The 20,825-nt window shown below is 36.2% G+C and overlaps 1 pseudogene; it reads left to right on the forward strand.

Moving 5' to 3' along the window:
* Window positions 1–19,859: 19,859 nt before the first annotated feature.
* LOC132488750 (nucleolar protein 56-like) lies at window positions 19,860–20,413 on the forward strand (annotated as a pseudogene).
* The last annotated feature ends 412 nt before the right edge of the window (window positions 20,414–20,825 follow it).

A 20,825-nucleotide genomic window follows, 5' to 3' on the forward strand; every position in this document is an offset into this window, starting at 1 on the left:
TTGTATTCCTCCAACCCAAGAACATGATATGTCTCTATACTTATTTTGTCTTTATTTTTTTCCCAGCAATGTTTTTATGTTTTCAGTGTAGTTGTACATATTTTCTTAGATTTTTTTCTTAAATGTTTTATAATTTTTGGAACTATTTAAAATGGAATTTTAAAAATTTCATTTCCCAGATGTGTGCTGCTAGTATATAACAATACAATGGATTTCTATCTGTTAATCTTGTACTTTGTGGCCTTGTGATATTTTCTTGGTAATTCCAGTAGTTGGTTGCTAAATTCATTGGGATTTTCAATGTTAACTAATATATCATATGCCAAGAGGGAGAGTTTTTTACTTTTTCCTTGCCTATATTATGGATTTTATTTATTTGCCTTATTGTAGTGTTAAAGACATCCAGGACAATTTTAAATAGAAAAGGAAGTAGCAAGCATTCTTGCCTTGTTCCCAGTCTTAAAGGGAAAGAGTTGTCTTTTAGTATTAAATATGATGTTAGCTATAGGTTTTACAAAGATGCTCACCATAAAATTAATGAGGTTCCCTGTTTAGTTTGCTGAGAGTTTTTAATTAAAATTGATGCTGTCAGGAGCTTTATATCTGCATTTATTAAAGATATCATAAGTTCTTATATTTTTATGATTATAGTACATTTAAATACACTGACTGATTTTCAGTCTGGCACTACTGAGATAATCCTTACTTTTACATGATATCTATCCTTTTCACACATTGTTGATTTTTATTTGCTAATGTTTTGTTAAGGGCTTTGAATCTATGTTCATGAGGGATAATGGTTTCTAATTTTCTATTTTTGTAATTTTGTAAGAACTTAGGGTTATGCTGGCCTCATGAATGATTGGGTACAGTGTTTCTCCTCTGTTTTCTGAAAAAGTTTGTATAAATTTGGCATTAATTTATCCCTTTATGTTTGAGTAAGCACATGTGTGAGACCATCTGGGCTTGGAGTTTTTATCTGTGAGAAGTTTTTGACAAGTCCAATTTGTTTAATGGATATAAGGCTATTTTAAGTTTTCTGTTTCTTCTATTGAAAATTGTGCTAAGTTATTTTACAAGGCAGAATTAGCCATTTCATCTAAATTCCATATTCAGTTGCCTCAAGTTGTTCATAATATTCTCTTTTTACCCCTTTAATGTTTGTAGGATCTGTAATAAGCACCACTCATACTTTCTTAAAATTACTAATTTGTTTCATCTCTTTTATTTTCTTGATTACTCAAGATAGATAGGGGTATGGCAATTTTGTTGATTTTTTAACATTAGCTTTTTTCCCCTAACTTTAAAATGTGCCATTCATTCCTGCTCTTATATTTATTATTTTTATTCTTCTACTTATATTAAGTTTAATTCTTTTTCTTAGTCTATTTTTTAAAGGCAGAACATTAGGCCAGTGATTTTAGAACTTTCTTCTTCTGTGACATAACCATTTAAATCTACATATTTCCCTTTATGCCCAACTTTAGCTAAATGCCACAGTTTTTGATATGTTTTATTTTTTACCGTCATTCAGTTCAAAATATTTCCTTATTTTCTCTGGGCCATGATCTATTCAGAAGTATATTGTTTTATCTCAGATATCTGGGGTTTTCCTAGGTATCACATTGCTACTGCTACCTAATTTAATTCCACTGTGGTCAGAGAACACACTTCATACAATTTTGATTCTTTCAAATTATTGAGACATGTCTAATAGTATAGCATATGGTATATCTTGGTGAATATACCATGTGCAACCCCATATAATATGTATTCTTCATTTAAGGTATGTAATGTTCTAATAATGTCAATGAGATCAAGTTGGTAGGTAGTGTTGTTTAGATTCTACTATTTTTAAAAAATTTATTTTCTGTCTAATTTACTATTGAATGCTCAGAAAAAGTGTTAACCTATCCTATTATAACTGGCATTGTCTAATTTTGTTTTCAATTCTTTCAAATTTTGCTTTATCTATTTTGAGGCTTTATTATCAGATGTAGAAATAATTATAATGTTTATATTTTCCTGATGAATTCCTCCCTTTACCATTATGTAATAGACATCTTTGTCTCTTCTAATACTCTTTGCTTAAAGTTTATCAGATTATTATAGTCAATCCAGCCTTTTTGTACTTACTATTTGCCTGGTATTTCTTTTTCCAGCTATTTACTAACAACCTATCTGTGTCTGTATCTGTTAAGTATGTCTTTTACAGGTAGCATATAGCTGGATATCTTTTTTCATTAATGTATTCTGATAATCTCTGCCTGCCCTTTGGAGTGTTTAGATGATTAATACTAATGTGATTAACTAGCTGAATTTAAGTTTACCATTTAATTTTTTTTCTCCCCTTTGGATTTTTCTTCTCTTCCACATTTCCAGTTTTCTTTTAAATTATTTGAATTTACTGAGTATCCTATTTTAATGTATCTATTGGCTTACTGATTATTTGGTTATATTATTATATAGAGAAAGAAAGAGAGAGAGAGACTACTCTAGGGATTACAAAACACAAATCTAACCTTTCCAGGTACACTTATATTTTATATTATACCACCTCATATAAGATGCAGAAACCTTGCAATCTATCCTTATATTTGGTTGGCCAAAAGGTTCGTTCGTTTTTTTCCGTAAGATGGCTCTAGTAGCACTTAGTTGTCTTTAACTTCATCCAAAACAAGTTTGTTAGATTGTATGTGACAGCTGTCATATCAGAGTGCATTTAAAAAAAATACATCAAAATTGGTGAATTTTTGTGTGGCCATTTTAATATTGAAGAAGGAAGAAAAAAGCAACATTTTCAGCATATTATGCTTTGTTATTTTAAGAAAGGTAAAAACGCAACTGAAACGCACAAAAAGATTTGTGCAGTGTATGGAGAAGACGCTGTGACTGATCGAACGTGTCAAAAGAGGTTCGCAAACTTTTGTGCTGAAGATTTCTCACTGGACGATGCTCCACAGTTGGGTAGACCAGTTGAAGTTCATAGTGATCAAATTGAAACAATAATTGAGAACAATCAACGTTATACCATGCAGGAGATAGCTGACATACTCAAAATATCCAAATCAAGTGTTGAAAATCATTTGTACCAGCTTGGTTATGTTCATTGCTTTGATGTTTGGGTTCCACATAAGTTAAGAGAAAAAAACCTTCTTGACCATATTTCCGCATGTGATTCTCTACTCAAATGTAACAAAAACGTTTTGTTTTTAAAACATATTGTGACAGGCAATGAAAATTGGATACCGTACAATAATGTGGAATGGAAGAGATCGTGGGGCAAGTGAAATGAACCACCACCAACCACACCAAAGGCCAGTCTTCATCCAGAGAAGGTGATGTTGTGTATATGGTAGGATTGGAAGGGAGTCCTCTATTATTGAGCTCCTTCCAGAAAACCAAACAATTCCAACAAGTACTGCTCCCAATTAGACCAACTGAAAGTGGCACTCATCGAAAAGCGTCCAGAATTAGTCAACAGAAAATGCATAATCTTCCATCAGGATAACGCAAGACCACATGTTTCTTTGATGACCAGGCAAAAACTGTTACAGCTTGGCTGGGAAGTTCTGATTCATCCGCCATATTCACCAGACATTGCACCTTCAGATTTCCATTTATTTCGGTCTTTACAAAATTCTCTTAATGGAAAAAAATTCAATTCCCTGGAAGACTGTAAAAGGTACCTGGAACAGTTCTTTGTTCAAAAAGATAAAAAGTTTTGGGAAGATGGAACTATGAAGTTACATGAAAAATGGCAGAAGGTAGTGGAACAAAAGAGTGAATACATTGTTCATTAAAGTTCTTGGTGAAAATGAAAGTGTGTCTTTTATTTTTACTTAACAACCAAAGGAACTTTTTGAATATGTTCTTACATAAAAGAATAGACAGACAGAGACTTAGAAAAGAAATACAGATTAACATTTTTCTTAGCAGAATCTATTACTGCTAAGGTGTCAATACAGAGTCTTTAGAGCACTAGCTGAGTGATCCCAGTGTTGATGTTCACTTTGAAATGCATTTGTTACTACAGAAACAACATGACCTTTGGAAAAGAAAGGGTTTAATGGTACCCACAAGTACACTGCAAGCTGCAAATGTACTCAACATCTCTAAACACCTTATATGTGTATAAGATAATATGGAGGTATTTTAGGATTTTGCATCAAGCAAATACATATTTACAACTATCAAAAGATTGGTAAACAACAGAAAACTGCAGAGTTTAATTCAAATGTCACCTCCTCACTGACCCCAGTATCTTCAGTCAGAACTAATTGCTCGCACCGGTCAGAATGGCTATCATCAAAAAATCTACAAACATGGGGCTTCCCTGGTGGCGCAGTGGTTGAGAATCTGCCTGCCAATGCAGGGGACACGGGTTTGAGCCCTGGTCTGGGAAGATCCCACATGCCGCGGAGCAACTAGGCCCGTGAGCCACAACTACTGAGCCTGCGTGTCTGGAGCTTGTGCTCCGCAACAAGAGAGGCCGCGATAGTGAGAGGCCTGCACACCGCGATGAAGAGTGGTCCCCACTTACCACAACTAGGGGAAGCCCTCGCACAGAAACGAAGACCCAACACAGCAAAAATACATTAATTAATTAATAAACTCCTACCCCCATCATAAAAATAAAAAATAAAAATCTACAAACAATAAGTGCTGGAGAGAGTGTGGAGAAAAGGGAACCCTCCTGCACTGTTAGTGAGAATGTAACTGATACAGCCACTATGGAGAACAGTATGGAGCTTCCTTAAAAAACTAAAAATAGAATTACCGTATGATCCAGCAATCCCATTACTGGGCATATACCCTGAGAAAACCATAATTCATAAAGAGTCAATGTTCATAGCAGCTCTATTTACAGTAGCCAGGACATGGAAGCAACCTAAGGGTCCATCGACAGATGAATGGATAAAGAAGATGTGGCACCTATATACAATGGAATATTATATACAATGGAATATCAGCCATAAAAAGAAATGAAATCGAGTTATTTGTAGTGAGGTGGATGGCCCTAGAATCTGTCATACAGAGTGAAGTAAGTCAGAAAGAGGAAAACGAATACAGTATGGTAACACATATATATGGAATCTAAAGAAAAAAAAAAGGTTCTGAGGAACCTAGGGGCGGACAGGAATAAAGACACAGACGTACAGAATGGACTTGAGGACACACAGAGGGGGAAGGGTAAGCTGGGACAAAGTGAGAGAGTGGCATGGACTTAGATATACTACCAAATGTAAAATAGATAGCTAGTGGGAGGCAGCCACATAGCGCAGGGAGATCAGCTCGGTGCTTCGTGACCACATAGAGGGGTGGGATAGGTAGGGTGGGAGGGAGGAGATATGGGGATATATGTATATGTATAGCTGTTTCACTTTGTTATAAAGCAGAAACTAACACACCATTGTAAAGCAATTATACTCCAATAAAGATTAAAAAAAACTAATTGCTCTATCCTTGGTGATTTATAGCACTTAGAGAATAATTCAAACATGGCATCTGTTGGTATAACTATTTGTAGTCATGAATGCTTCCCTCAATAAATGGTTAAAAGCCAAGGGCTCTAATTAATTTACATTTTTTCTACAGTCTATGAGGTTATTAATGGAAGTCTTAGGTCAAATTATTTATGTAATACGTATTACTTGAATTTTAGTAAGTACACACCATTCTTTTAATGCTATCATTACATTAGTTCATGTTAAATTATTGTCTTACTCAATGTGTCAGTGTTCATGGTTGGCCTTTAGCTCATTTTATTCTCTAGATTTTATTTCTTTTTTTTAATATCAGTTTTATTGAGGTATAACTTATATATAGCAAAAATTATTCTCTTTTTAGATGTACAGTCTTAATCACCACCACATAGGCAAAATTGCCCTTGTGCCCCTTTGTAATCAATGTTCTCAGCCCATCCCAAGCAACTGAAAACATCCATACTATTTCTACCTCTAGTGTTGCACTGCAAGAATGTCATACAAGCAAAATCATGCAGTATGTAGTCTTTGTCAGGCTTCTTTTACTTGAAATAACACCTTTAAGATTTGTTCTTCTATATGTATCAGAAGTTAACATCTTTTGATTGCTCACATACTCCATTGTGTGGATGCACCACAATTTTATCTGTTCACCAGATCTGTTCACCAGTCAACAGAAATCTAAATTATTTCTGATTTTGGACCATTACAAATAAAACTGCAACAAAAATTCAGGTACAAGTCTTTGTGTAGTCATACCTTTTAATTTCCATTAAATAAATACCTAAAAATGGGGTTCTTGATTCAAAACGTGTACACTTAATGTTATAAGAAGCTGACAAACTGGTTTCCAAGTTGGTTGTACTATTTTGCTTTCCTGCTAGCAATGTATTTGAGTCCCAGTTACTCTACATCCTCATTAAAGCTTGGCTTTGTTATTTTGAAAAAATGTTAACCATTCTAATAGATGCATATTTGTATTAGTTTGCTAGGGCTGCCATAACAAAATACCAGTCGGCTGAATTAAACAACAGAAATGTATTTTCTCATGGTTTTGGAGGCTGGAAGTACAAGATGGAAGAATTATCAGGTGTATTTTCTTGTGAGGCCTCTCTCCTTGGCTCGCAGGTAGCTGCCTTCTTGTTGTGACCTCACAAGGTCTTTCCTCTGTGCGTGCACACCACAAGTGTCTCTTTGTATGTCTAAATGTCCTCTTGTTATAAGGACACCAGTTACATTAGATTAGGGGCAACCCTAACGTCCTCATTTTAACTTAATCATCTCTTTAAAGGCCCTTCCTCCAAATACAGTCATATTTTTAGTATTAGGAGTTAGAGCTTCAACACGAATTTAAGAGAGCACAGTTCAGCTCATAACAGATACAAATATCATATTGTGGTTTCGTGATGGATACTGTCATTGAGCATCTTTTCAAGTACCTGCATTGCTACCGACAGTTATATTTTAGTGAAATGGGTATTCAGATCTTTAATAAAAAGTTGTATTGATATTTTGGTTTTCTTATTATTGATCTGTGAGAGAGTTCTTTATGTATTCTTGATAAAAGTACTTAATCAGGCATGTTTGTTTTGCAAAAAATTTACCTGTATCAGAGGATTGTTTATTCATAGTCTTTACATTATTGTCCAATAAACAGAAGCTCTTATTTTTCATGAAGTTCTGTTTATCATTTTTTCTTTTATAGCTAATGTTTTTATAGCTTATGATTTTATGTGTAAACCTTTGTTTAGTCACAAAATTTTTTCTTTTACACTTTCTTTGAAAAGTTTTATAGTTTTTATAGTTTTACATTTTATGGGTAAATCTATGGTTCACTTTGAGTTTATTTTTCATGGGTTGAAGTTCATACTCAAACAACTGATGTCCACTTATTCACTTGTTAAAGACTATATTTTTTCTACTGAATTATTTTGACAACTTGGTCAAAATCAATTAACTAACCATATATTTGTGAGTCTATGTCTGGACTTCCTATGTTACACTGATCTACACATCTGTCCTTTTTCCAATAACATATTGTCTTAATTACTGGAGCTTTACATTAAGCTTTGAAAATCAAGTGGTAGGTCTTCCAACTGTGTTCCTATTTTTCAAAATTGCTTGATTGTTTTAGGTGTTTTGCATTAATATAAAAATTGTAGAATCAGCTTGTCAATTTCTATAAGAAAAAAGCCTCCTGGAATTTTGATTGGCATTGCATTTAATAGGTAGATCCATTTTAGAAGGCTCAGTATCATAACAATATTGAGTCTTTTGAAACATGAGCATGTTGTAGTTATTCAACCTTTTGTGTCTCCTTTGTTTTCTATCACAGTATTTTCTAGTTTTTAGCATGTGATTATTGCATGTATTGTGTTTGATGTATCCCTAAGTATCTCATGGTTTTGATGCTATTGTAATCAACATTGATTTTTAAATTTCAATGTTCACTTCTTCATTTCTAGTAGTATATAGAAACACAATGGATTTCTGTTGACCTCATATACTGAGACCATGATAAAAATCACTTACAGGTTCTGTAGCTTTATTTATAAATTCTTTGGGGTTTTCTATGTAGAAATCATGCCATCAGTGAATAAAAATCATTTCACTTCTTTTATAATTTGTATGCCTCTTACTTCTTTATCTTGCACCATTTCATCATTAAATACCTCCACTTCATTCCTGGAGTTACAAGAGCAAAGATTCCTACATTGTTTCCCATCTAAGTGGGGGAAGCAGTCAGTCATTCTCTCACTAGTAAGTATATTAACTACAGTTTTCTTCTATCAAGTCGAAGACATTTTCTTCTATTTCTAGTTTGCTAGCAGTTTTTATTGCATATAGATGTTGGACCTTATCCAATTCTTTTTATGTACCTATTCAGAGGCTCTCTCTGTGTCTACAGACTTCTACATAGTATCATTGTAGAAATTAACCAGTTTCCTGACTCTCCCTCAGGGTTAGATTTTTTGATTGTTTTGTTTTGTTTTTTGGTTTCATCTTTTCCCCAATGGCAATAGATTTTGGTGTCTTGGGACAGGGTTTTCTATCTCTCCTCCAGAAGCAGGTAGACAGATGAAAATGGATTTCTATTCCTTCCCCAGTGGCTTACAGCTTTTATTTTATACAAGAAATTAAGGAATATGGAGTAAGTAGGCCTCTTTTTCTGTTCCCCTCCTCTCTCAGGTACCAGTCACTTCTTTCATGCCCACCCAGAGAGAAGCACTCTCTCTGCTCTGTCCCTAATCTTTAATGTGATTTTGAGACAGGCTGGTACCCAGGACCTGGTACCCTTTGCTGCAGTGCTTACACCTGGACAAACGTCTCATCTCCTGAAGTAACAGAATACAAAGAAACTATAAGGGACTAAATTTAACTGCAAACATGCACAGTTGGGGCAAATTATGAACAACAAGGTATAAAAAGACCAAACACTGGGCCTCGCTGGTGGCGCAAGTGGTTGAGAGTCCGCCTGCCGATGCAGGGGATACGGGTTCGTGCCCCGGTCTGGGAGGATCCCATATGCCGCGGAGCGGCTGGGCCCATGAGCCATGGCCGCTGAGCCTGCGCGTCCGGAGCCTGTGCTCCGCAACGGGAGAGGCCACAACAGTGAGAGGCCCACATACCGCAAAAAAAAAAAAAAAAAAAGACCAAACACTCAACTGCCACTTCTGAGGTGTCAGGAGAAAAAGCAGGGGACTGCTCATGATCCCTGCACACAGCAGCCCCAAAGGAGTGGGCAGACCACTTAACCCACTCTTCCATCATGACCACTGGACCCACCCCTACCCTCACCCCATTTAAGGCACCAGTTCGTTCCTCCTCAGGGAGCGAGCAAGGGAACCTGTTACTTGTTTTCCCTCCCTCATGCTGCAGCAGGAGTCCCAATAATGCCTTCCCTGAATTTCTTGTCTGGCATCTTATCAATTTCTATTGATTAAGAAGTCCAAAGGGCTTCCCTGGTGGCGCAGTGGTTGAGAGTCCGCCTGCCGATGCAGGGGACACGGGTTCGTGCCCCGGTCCGGGAAGATCCCACATGCCGTGGAGCGGCTAGGCCCGTGAGCCATGGCCACTGAGCCTGTGCGTCTGGAGCCTGTGCTCCACAACGGGAGAGGCCACAACAGTGAGAGGCCCGCAAAAAAAAAAAAAAAAAAAGTCCAAGAATCCTGATAGGTAACAGTTTCCCAGGGGAGGTCTGTGGAGAAAAGCTTGAAAGTGATTATGAGTTTCCCCTCTGCTATTCAAAATTAACACTAACCCACACTTGGCCTTTAAGAATTCATTAAAAATTTCAGTTGATTTCTTGTTACCCCCTTGTATGGTGGATGCATCTTTCTCTGTGATCTGCCAAAGGTGAGAATGTGCTCCCACCTCTCATGGAGGGGCTAGTCCCTCTTTGTCCTTTGATTTCCTTGCAATCTGAGTTCTCTGATGGACTCAAGAAAACATTAGATTTTGTAGATTTTCCATCTTTTCCTCATTGTTGTGGGAGCAATATTTTTTTTTCCTTTTCTTCGGGGGGGTTGTTTTCTCTTTTGTTTTTGCAGTTTTCTACATCCTAAGCAGGAGTGGAACTTTCAACAACAACCTTTTAAAAATTAGCTACATTGTTGAAAAAATAAATTATTAACATTTTAATTTTCAAACTAAAAATTAAATAACAGTAGAATAAAGTAAAATATTACTGTGAAGAAGAGAATTTTAAAAACTCATATTGCTATTCCAATTGCCAAGAAAACAACCATTAATGAAATAAATAAACCATTAGTTTAAGAGAAGGGATAAAACAAATAACCTACTAATTTACTGTCCTTGATAATGAATTGATCTTTAACTCTGACAAAAATTTATGGTACACAGGTAAAACATAGCAATGTGATTTCTCTTAGCATTTTGTGATAACATATGTATCACACAATAGAAATAAAATTCTCTCCCCATTGAGAAATACTTATTATAATATACACTAAGTCCTAGGGCTTCAGACTTAAATTTCTTCTTAAGACACCTAGAGAATAATTATGAAAATATAAAAGAAAAAATTTCCAAAAGATCTGAACCAAAATAAGATGAGGCTTATTTCTGGGAATAGAAGAGTTATTTCTTACCTACTTTGATTCGTAACGTAAACAGCATTGTTGAATAAAAAATAAATCCACCTGCTGCCTTGTAACAAGTAAACAAAAAATAAATTAAGGGATTTATCAAAAACTATATAGACTCCTAATTCTAGAAAAAGCACAGCCCACTTTTATGGGAATATTTGGATATTTCTTATGAGTATTATATAAACAATATTTCATGCTGTTGAACAGTTTTGCTCCAATACTCTACAATTTTAAATTAAGAAGGAACAACAAAATGTAAAGAATCAAACCTCAGGAAAACAATATTCATTTTAAACCAACTTCTATTTTACAAATTTTGAAGGAGAAATTTTAATAGTATCTGAATTTTCCCTAATTTATCAGTTAATCAAAATCTACCTGTTCTTGAGTTCAGTTTAGTTTGTTTGTTTGATATTTATTTTGCACATTTTAAATGCATTATGTTAATCTAGCTTATTCACTTTAGCATCTATGAGTCTAACACAATTTTTATCCACTGGGACCTCCAATAATTAACCATACCATTTTTAATACCATATTTTAAGTGTCCTTCATTACCTGTATGTCCTCATTCCCCTCTTTACTAGTTTAAATTCCAAAGCCCATCACACTTTGCACACGCACATAATTCTTTGCCTCTGTATTATACTGACTTCACAAAATCTGAACCCAGCTAAACCCAACTCTAACTCCTCCTCTCCTGTGCCTAAGCAGTTGTTTACAGCTAGAGAAAATCAGAGAACCCTGCTGGCTGGTCTCACTTTAAATTTACAACAAGAGATCTTAAGTGGGCCCTCAGCATTGCCCAGCTATGAAATCATCTTGTGTTAATTTCACAATTTACTCTCTATTCTCTGACATGGTTTTTTAATAACTTTTTTCTTCTCAAGACTCGAATCCCTTTTCCCCACTGCTCATTCTAAGCTTCCTTGTCTCTAAGAAAAATAGAAGCAATTACAAGAAAACTAGGTAAGTTAGTAACTTAAAGAGTAGCAGACAGCCTAGATTTATATCCTTGTATTCTGCCCTTTCCTTCTGCTAAAGTGAGTCTAACTGATGCTTCTAGCTAAGTCCAACCCTTCCATGTACATACTGAATCCTTTCCACTTGCCTCAGTGACAGTGCCCCTGTAATTTCCCCATCCCTCCTAAATCATAAATTTAGTCCTATGTTGTGGACTATTTCCATCACCAGACAAATACGCTATGATATCTCCTAGATTAAGAATAGAAACATGATTAACTTACTGAAATACCACTATGTCCTGCAATTACTGTCCCATTTCTCTTGCTTGTGTTAATAGAAAAACCACTCCCAAGTTTCAGACTCCAATATCCAACTATCTACTCGTCTTTCCCATTAATATGCTATAGGCATCCCAAACTCAACTTGGCCACTAAACTCTTGGTTTTTCTTGTTTCATATTTCAGTAAATTGCACCATCATTTACTAATTACTTTGGCTATAAATTAAGATTCATCTTTGATCCTGGTCTTTCTTTCATACCTCATGTTATATCTTCATACCTTGCAGCAAATTCTATTTTCTCTTCCATCAATATTTGTCTTGACCAAATTCTTTCATGACCTTTACTGCCAACATTCTAGACCTGGCTATCATGATATCCTGCCTAAATTAATGCAATAGCTTACTAAGTGTTCTCCCTACTTCCACACTTGCCTATTATGCTTATTATTCACACAGAAGCAAGAGTGTTATTTTTTAAATATGGATTAAAAAATTTATACTCTCCCCTATGTACACAAACTACAATGGCTTTCAATTATACTTAGAATAAAATAAAAATTCCTTACTAAGTATTAAGAGGGCATTACTATGTTATTTCACCTAAATCATTTCCTTTGCCCTATTCATTATAGTATGGACACACTAGTCTACTTGCTGTTTTCAAATACACCAAGCTTGGTCACACCTCAGGGCTTTTGTACTTGCGTTTTCTTGTTCTTTTATTCCACATCTTCACACATTTTGATTCTTCATTTCAATTAAGTCTCTCATCAAATATCACCTTAGCAAGGTGTGGGATTACTTCACATAAAATAGTACACTTCTGTAACTCTCTATCATACTCTGCTTTACTCCTTTGTAGTTGTTACCACCCCCTGACATGGTATCCCCTGTTTATATATTTGTTTACTGGCAGTCCAACACAATATGCACTCCATGAAGAGAGGTACTTTCTTTGTCCTGTACACCATTGTATCACCACAACATAGGTTAATGCTTGACACATGTTAGGTGTTTATAAATATTTGTGGAATAAATGAACTATTGTATCAATTTCTTAGGACTAATAAAAATTACCATAAACTTACTGGCTTGAGATAACAGAAATTTATTCTCTCATCACTCAGGAAGCCAGAAGTTTGAAATAATGGCGTCAGCAGGGTTGGTTCCTTCTTAGGGGTTCATCTGTCTCATGCCTTTCTCCTGGCTTCTGGTGGTTGCCAGCCAATCCTTGATGTTCCATGTCCAATAGTCATATCTCTCCAATCTCTCCCTCCATCTTCATATGGTATTCTCTGTGTTTCTTCACATTGCCTTCCCCTATGCATGTTGCTTTGACCAATTTTCCTCTTATAAGTACACCAATCATCAGATTAAACACCTTAATCCTGTATGACCTCAATTTAATTACATCTGCAAAAATTCTATTTCTAAATAAGACCCAAATTCTGAGGTTCTGAGTGAACATGAATTTGGTGGGAGAGATGGGACATAATTTAACTCAGTGCAACTACAATTGTATCAACTCATAAAGATTAAAAATTTTCAATTCGTATCAGAATAATTTCAGAATATAATGTGGATGCTATATAATGTGGATGCTGTCTTATCATTATTAAAAATCCTGGCAAAGAGTTAAAAGATTTGAGTGATCCTCTTATGTGCCTTTTCAACCCTCATTCTTCCATTCAAATACTTGTTCTTTTATTTTAAAAACATATTGTTGTGTGTTTCTATATTACAGATATTATGCTAAGTAATGAGACACAGTAATTAGCAAGATAAGATGGTGTCTGCTCTCAGGAGGTTGACAATCTATTTGAGTGAAAGTGTTATTTTTCTTCAGGACATCTGCTATCACCTGAAATCTTTAGCTGATATCAGTCAAATTTGCATTAGTAAATGGTAAATTTGACCCTCCAATTGAGTAATACAAGGGAAGTTTAATAAAAGAACAATTTTAAAAGTTTTAAGGCAGGTTTTAGAATAGTGATCAAGAAATAACACAGTACCACAGGGATAGTAATAACAGAGATCATTTACCATCCTTAGACCTGAGGGGCAAAGAGGAGAGAAAGGATGAAAAGGAGGACGCTTAGATAGTATCTCTGTATCTAGAAAACAGTTTCAGATTATAACTTCAGTTCTATATGTTCATTTTTTAGGAAATGCCTGAGTTATTGTGGACAAATTTCTGTCTTTATTTTACAATACCTAAGCTTTTTTAAATGCCTTGAAGAGGTAGTGTATAACAAGAAGTAGAACTAGTGAACTAACCAATTTATGAATATCTTTTTGTTATATATAATAGAAAAGATGAATCTTAAATATGGAATTGTTAAATCATCTCTGAAGCAATATGAATCAAGATTTTTTCATTGTGATTGTGGCAGAAGGAACTGTAAAGGAAAGGATGTATGCAGCTATGTTCATGTTTACATTTTGATTATAGCAATTGGTGTATGTGTGAATTTCTTTTGGCCATACCATATGAATAGATTTTTAAATAATTAAATGGCAACATATCTCTCACTAGTATTTGAATAGTATGAATTTTAGAAACATCTAGAAGCATTATGGTTATTGGACTTTATTGCTCTGGGTCTCATTTTAAATTGCACATTAAGAGAATACAGTATTTTAATTGTAACTTAGCCAAAATCTATCCAGAGGTCTGTTATCATTTTGTCTTTTAAGCAAATTTTCTCCCAAAAAGGCTGGATTATATTTATTTTCTGATTGTTATAGTGTAGTGTATTCTTTTTTTATTTTTAATTTATTTATTTTTAATTTTATTTTATTTTATTCATTTTTCACTGTGTTGGGTGTTCGTTGCTGCACACGGGCTTTCTCTAGTTGCAGCGAGCAGGGGCTGCTCTTCGTTGCGGTGCGCAGGTTTCTCATTGCAGTGGCTTCTCTTGTTGCAGATCACGGGCTCTAGACGCATGGGCTTCAGTAGCTGTGGATCCCGGGCTCCAGAGCGCAGGCTCAGTAGTTGTGGCGCACGGGCTTAGTGGCTCTGCAGCATGTGGGATCTTCCCGGACCAGGGCTTGAACCCGTGTCCCCTGTTTTGGCAGGCAGATTCTTAACCACTGTGTCACCAGGGAAGCCCCATGTAGTGTGTTCTTGATAATCAAACTACTCATGACTTTGGGACTTTTTTTTTTTTTTTTTTTTTTTGTGGTACGCGGGCCTCTCACTGTTGTGGCCTCTCCCGTTGCGGAGCACAGGCTCCGGACGCGCAGGCTCAGCGGCCATGGCTGACGGGCCCAGCCGCTCCGCGGCATGTGGGATCTTCCCGGACCAGGGCATGAACCCATGTCCCCTGCATCGGCAGGCGGACTCTCAACTACTGCACCACCAGGGAAGCCCGACTTTGGGACTTTGAATTGGTAAATATTCATGATGTGAAAAAAATCATGATATATACTGCACTATCATATAAAAAATGTATGCTTCACTGTGTATTGTGTATACACACCAAAGGACCACATGAAAATATAGAGATACCATTAGCGACTAGACAAATACATCAAAATATAGACTGCTTGTAATCATGGATGATTTTGTGTTCTTGGCTTCTTGTGCTTCTCAGTTTTCCATAACATGTATATATACTTCTTAAAGTTCTGGGGAAAAAGCATTATTAAAGTCAAGGTAAGCAGTGCTTAAGACAAATGAGCAGACTCTTGAGGTAATATAATAGTATGGACTACAAGGGGAAGTTGGGATAAACGAAATATTTTTGGTACAACATGGTGACCAACTGTGGAATGGTAATGTCCCAAATAGAAAAGAAGATATGAAATATTTGAAACTGCAACTGTGATATTATATATTTTCTAAAATTTTTGCCACCTTTTCTCACAATCCTGCTGACAATGGGCCGTCCAAATTCCATCCCTCACCACTTCATACATTATCAGGTGAAGAGTAGCTCACTAGGCTCACTGCCACCATTCCCAACTCATCACTTCAATGTAAGTTGAAACTCTTCATGGCAATATGGGAGCAAGCTTCATCACTGTGCCAGTTAAAGCACTTGGGCCTGGGTCTGTCTCAAGCCCAGGGTTTGATATTCCGTGCCTATTTCTCTTATGTGCATGTGTCTCATCCTAAGGTACCCAGGCTATGGTACCACACTTCAAAAGGTGGTATTGCACAAAGGAGAACTGAGACTTCAGTACCAGGTTACTTGGGTTTAAATACACCAAATGAGAATATGTATAGTATAATGATACTGAATGTGCATATATGTACATACACATACACACACACACGTGTGTATATTGTTTAATAATTCTACAACAAAGATTATATATAGATAGACAGTTACAATAATTCTACAACAAAGATTATAAATCCTATAAATAACATATAGTCAAAAGTGCCCTGGTATGCAGACATTAATTATGGCCATTTCCAACAAAGCATTATGATAAAGTAATTATTAGTATTTCTTTCTCTTAGTCCAATAATATAAAAAGCATTCCCACATGTGTTTTCACATGTGCCAGCCTCTCTAAGACATAATTAGGCTAGGCATTGTTATGTACTTTTGGAGAGGGCAGATATTGACTAAGACACAGAGTTTATCCAAAGACACAGTTGGTAATAGGTAGAAACTAATTCCCCATCTCTTAGAACAGCATTCCTTGAATACAACCATTTTCTCCTTTAGTTTTATACTGAGGATGTTTGCTAAGTACTAACATACGTATAAACACTGGCCCCTCAGAAACCCAAAGCAGACGTCAGCAGTCCTTGCTCATGCTCCTCCCCAATCCTCCGAATATCCCCAAAGGAAATTACTGTTAGTTTACCCAAGATATCAAATAATAGAAAATTTGTTTGCCACCCATAACCTTGAGCAGGTGCCAGCAAACATTATCTGAAAAGAGCCAGTTAGTAAATATTTTTGAATTTCCAGTGAGAACTAGTCACGTCTGCCTTTGCAGTATGAAAGCAGCCATAGGTAATACGTGAATGAAACATGTGAAGGAATTAGCAAGACCAGATATGGCTGGCAAGGAGCTAGATATGGGTCCCTATCCCCAGATGATCTCTGAGGAAACTTTCCAAAACCAATATTCCATGATTATGTCTACCTGCTAAAAGAAACAAAACTTGCATAACGGGCCTCTGTTTGGCCCATCATTGCCATGGTGATAAACATTACTCAGAGGACAGTTTTTCATTTATAAGAATTTAAATGAACTGAAATCATTTACAAATCATGCTTTGCAAGTAACAGAAACCTCAAATAAAACTGGCTTAAATAATAAAGTACCTGACTGAACAGACAAGAGGTAGATCTGTCTAATTTTCAGGACAGGATAATTCAAGAATAAAAGAATTGTGGTCAAATAAAGAAATAAAGCAAGTAAAGAATAAAATCAGAAAGGAATAATATGAACTGTACTTCTGCCATAAAAGAGAAATTTATCCTCTAAAGATGTACCACAATGAAGGAAAAATGTAAGCGCTATATTGCTATTACATTTATTCTGGTCAAGTCTTTTCTCATTAAGAAATATGTCTACACAACCAGATTGTTTGGCTGAACTGTTTACCATCATGTATCCTCAAAAATTTCTAGGCAAATGGGATCAAAATGTTCTATATTATTTATCCATTGATGCAAGAGTGATCAACTTAGCAACAATCCCTGCTCTTCACTTCCTTTGAAAGTCTAACATTTTTTGTAGACTATGTATTGAGATGGAAAAAACATTTGTGATAAAATTCCAAGTCTAAATAACAAGACAGAAAAATACAGCATCATCCCAAATTTGTGTGTGTATGTATACATCTATAGGTATACATACAGACAGATGCAAATACAAATTGACTTCTTTCACATGCATCCTCCTTCTACCTAAAAAGTACCTTGATCCTCAGTTGGGAAATTCACCTCTTCCCTATTATCAAGAATGTGGTCTCAGAGGGATGAATTCCTAGTGTTAGATCCTGATTGGCTTCATTCCTTAGTTCAAAATATTTATTTCATAAATGGTCATTTAGATTATAATAAATGAGATGAGAGAAAATGTTTATTGAGACTTCTGGAGAGAAAGGAGTTTTTTTCTTCATCATTGTCTTGGTTTTTGCTGTTTTTTGTTTGTTTTATAGTGCTACCATATGAAACTCTTTTGTACTTGACTTAAACAGGAAAGAATGAAGGCTGAGGAAACAATAGCATACGTTCTCTAAAAATAAAGGTAGGACTGTCCTGTAAAAACAAAGCTGAGAAGAGGAGATAGGAAAGCAGAGTCCTGGCCACAGTTCTTTTATTCTTGAATCAATCCAAGCCTGAAATTCAACAGATCTCTTATCTGTTCAGTTAATAAGCCAGACAATTTTCTTTATTATTTAAGCAAGCTTAATTTTAGGTTTTTGTTACTTACAAAGTATGATTTGCAAAAATTCACTGTTTACATTCTCAAAATACTAATGACAACATTGTGCCAATTAGTATAAATGGATTTTTGGTGCATATTTGATTGTTTTGTGAAGTGTGTCTCTTATTCCATGTAGGAAATGCAATGTGCAAACATCTGTTTCCCTGGATTTCCGGAGCATATGTACATTTCAGACCAATTACTGCTCTTGAATTATTTTACCATAGGCTGTAGTTGTGTTTGTTTAAAAGCATAAATACCAAGGTAGTGCTATTCTAGTATTGATGCAGGTTATTTTATAAGGCTGTAAACTTCATCTTTCATTTCTTAAATAATGATGATAATAAAGAGTGTATGTCAGTCTCTGAGAGATTTTCAGTAAAATCAGTGCCTTCAAATTATTTTGAAGTGCAGGAAACTTTGAATTTATGAAATATTTATGAGAAATCACATCATGTCTACAGCAGTTCTCAGCTGTGACTACAGCATATGGTTTATAAATTGAAACAGGTGTGGGAGAACAGGTGGTCACAGCCAAGCCAGGGAAGGTTTGGAATTTACTGTGGGGAAGCAACATGATAAAATACCACCACTGGCATTGAAGGCAACTTGCTGATTTGATGGCAGAACCCAAAAGATGTTCACAGGGGCAAATACATATGACAGCACTTGAGATGAAAGTGTTCACCTACTGAAATCCCACATATGGAAGTTGGGAAGCAGTCAGTGTTATTTTCCATGGAGAGTGAATGCAAGTGAATCTTCACATTGAATTTGACTAGTTTGGAAGTTAACTACATTAAGAGAAAAAAAGAATAAACTCTTCCTTTTACCTCTTTTAACACAAGCCTAGCTCAAATAAGGGCTAGAGCCACTTTCACCTGTGTTATCTACATTACTTCTAAGGATAATGCCATATATGCTGTCCTATATCCACAAACTCCAAGCATCAGAAAAGTACTCAGAGGGTGTAGGTATAATGTCCTGCTATTTCAGCAAATACCTTTAAAATAAGCCATCTTAAAATCTCATGTTGCTTACAGAATAAAGGTAACAGAAGATAGTATTAATGATTTTTAAACCTCCTCCCCACCTCACTGCCAGTACATTAGTCTATATTCAGTCAGAGCTTAGGGGTCCCTATGAAATGAAAGGACCTGAGACACAATAGCTAAGAGTGTTTCTAGATTAATTTGCAATGAGCATCTGTACTTACATTTGAATATGAGTATTTGTCATCTTCTAGAGATTCACGAAGTTTCAAATAAAATATTTTATGGAGTTATATTTTAAAAGTAACCCTAGTGATGGCCAGACCTGGTGTTTGAGTGATTCCCTAGGCCCAGCAAAGCAACAAACTTTCTGGAGCCCTGGAGACAAGGGATAACACCCCAAAATATGGACCCATTTTCCATGCTACCTTCATTGGCCCAGCAGCTGCCAAGAACAAAGGTCACATCTCCCAATACCTGACAAACAAATGCAGTATTGCCTCACAAACTGATTGCTTCTTTGAGGTACCCACCAGTGTATCTGGGGAGAAGCTTCAAGACAAGTTGAGGAGTGGCTGTCCTATGAGACTGGAGAGATTCCACAAAAGAATATGGGTGTCATGAAGGAGGCAGTGGTTCAAGCAGAGGAAGTGGCTGCTGAGATTACTAGGAAGCTAGAGAAACAGAAGAAACGCTTGAAGAAGGAAAAGAAACGGCTGGCTGCAATTGCCCTGCCATCTTCAGAAGACATCAGGAGTACTCTGGAGGACAGTGGGGAGACAAGTGCAAGACCCCAAAACAAGAAAAAGCAAAAGCCCCAGGAGGCTCCTTAGGAGAATGGAATGGAAGACCCATCTGTCTCCTCCAAACCCAAGAAAAAGAAATCTTTTTCCAAGGAGGAGCTGGTTAGTAGTGATCTTGAAGAGACAGCTGGAAGTGGAAGTCTTCCCAGGAGGAAGAAATATTTCCCCAAAGAGGAACTAATTAGTGACCCGGAAGAGTCAGGAAACAAGGGTGCCTCAAGAAAAAGAGGAAATTCTCTTCCAAGGAGGAGCCACTCAGCAGTGGACCTGAAGAGGCTGCTGCCAGCAAGAGCAGCAGCTCCCAGAAAAAGAAAACGCTCAGAAAGCTATCCCAGGAAAATGAGAATGGACATTTCCCTGGTGGGGCGTAACTTGCAGAGATATTTCCCAACCCATCCACTGTAGTCCAATAAAAACAAAAGCAAGTTCACGAGGAAAAAAAAAAAAGACACCTTACAAAATATCGAGAGAAACTCATCTTCCGTATCCTTGTTCTTGTCTACATTCTGACATGTACTCAAACGAGAACGGACACCACTACCTCAAAAAGCTGTGCAAAACCTCAGGTAAACTGAACTACCCTTCTTTAATTCTCTAAAATTCTTTCTACAATTACCTAGTTTGTCTCAACGTAAGTAGGAGGGTTAATTTTTAGAAAAGAAAGCAAGTCAGAGTGAAAACTAACAAAGGGCTTTATCATTACGGACTCTACTTACCAAAGGAGAAGCCTGTGTAGCGGAGGCTCAACGCCGACCTCACCTTCCTTACGTACACAGGCACGCA

The sequence above is a fragment of the Mesoplodon densirostris genome, chromosome 1, assembly GCF_025265405.1.
Source record: "Mesoplodon densirostris isolate mMesDen1 chromosome 1, mMesDen1 primary haplotype, whole genome shotgun sequence".
NCBI classification, from domain to species: Eukaryota; Metazoa; Chordata; class Mammalia; order Artiodactyla; family Ziphiidae; genus Mesoplodon; species Mesoplodon densirostris.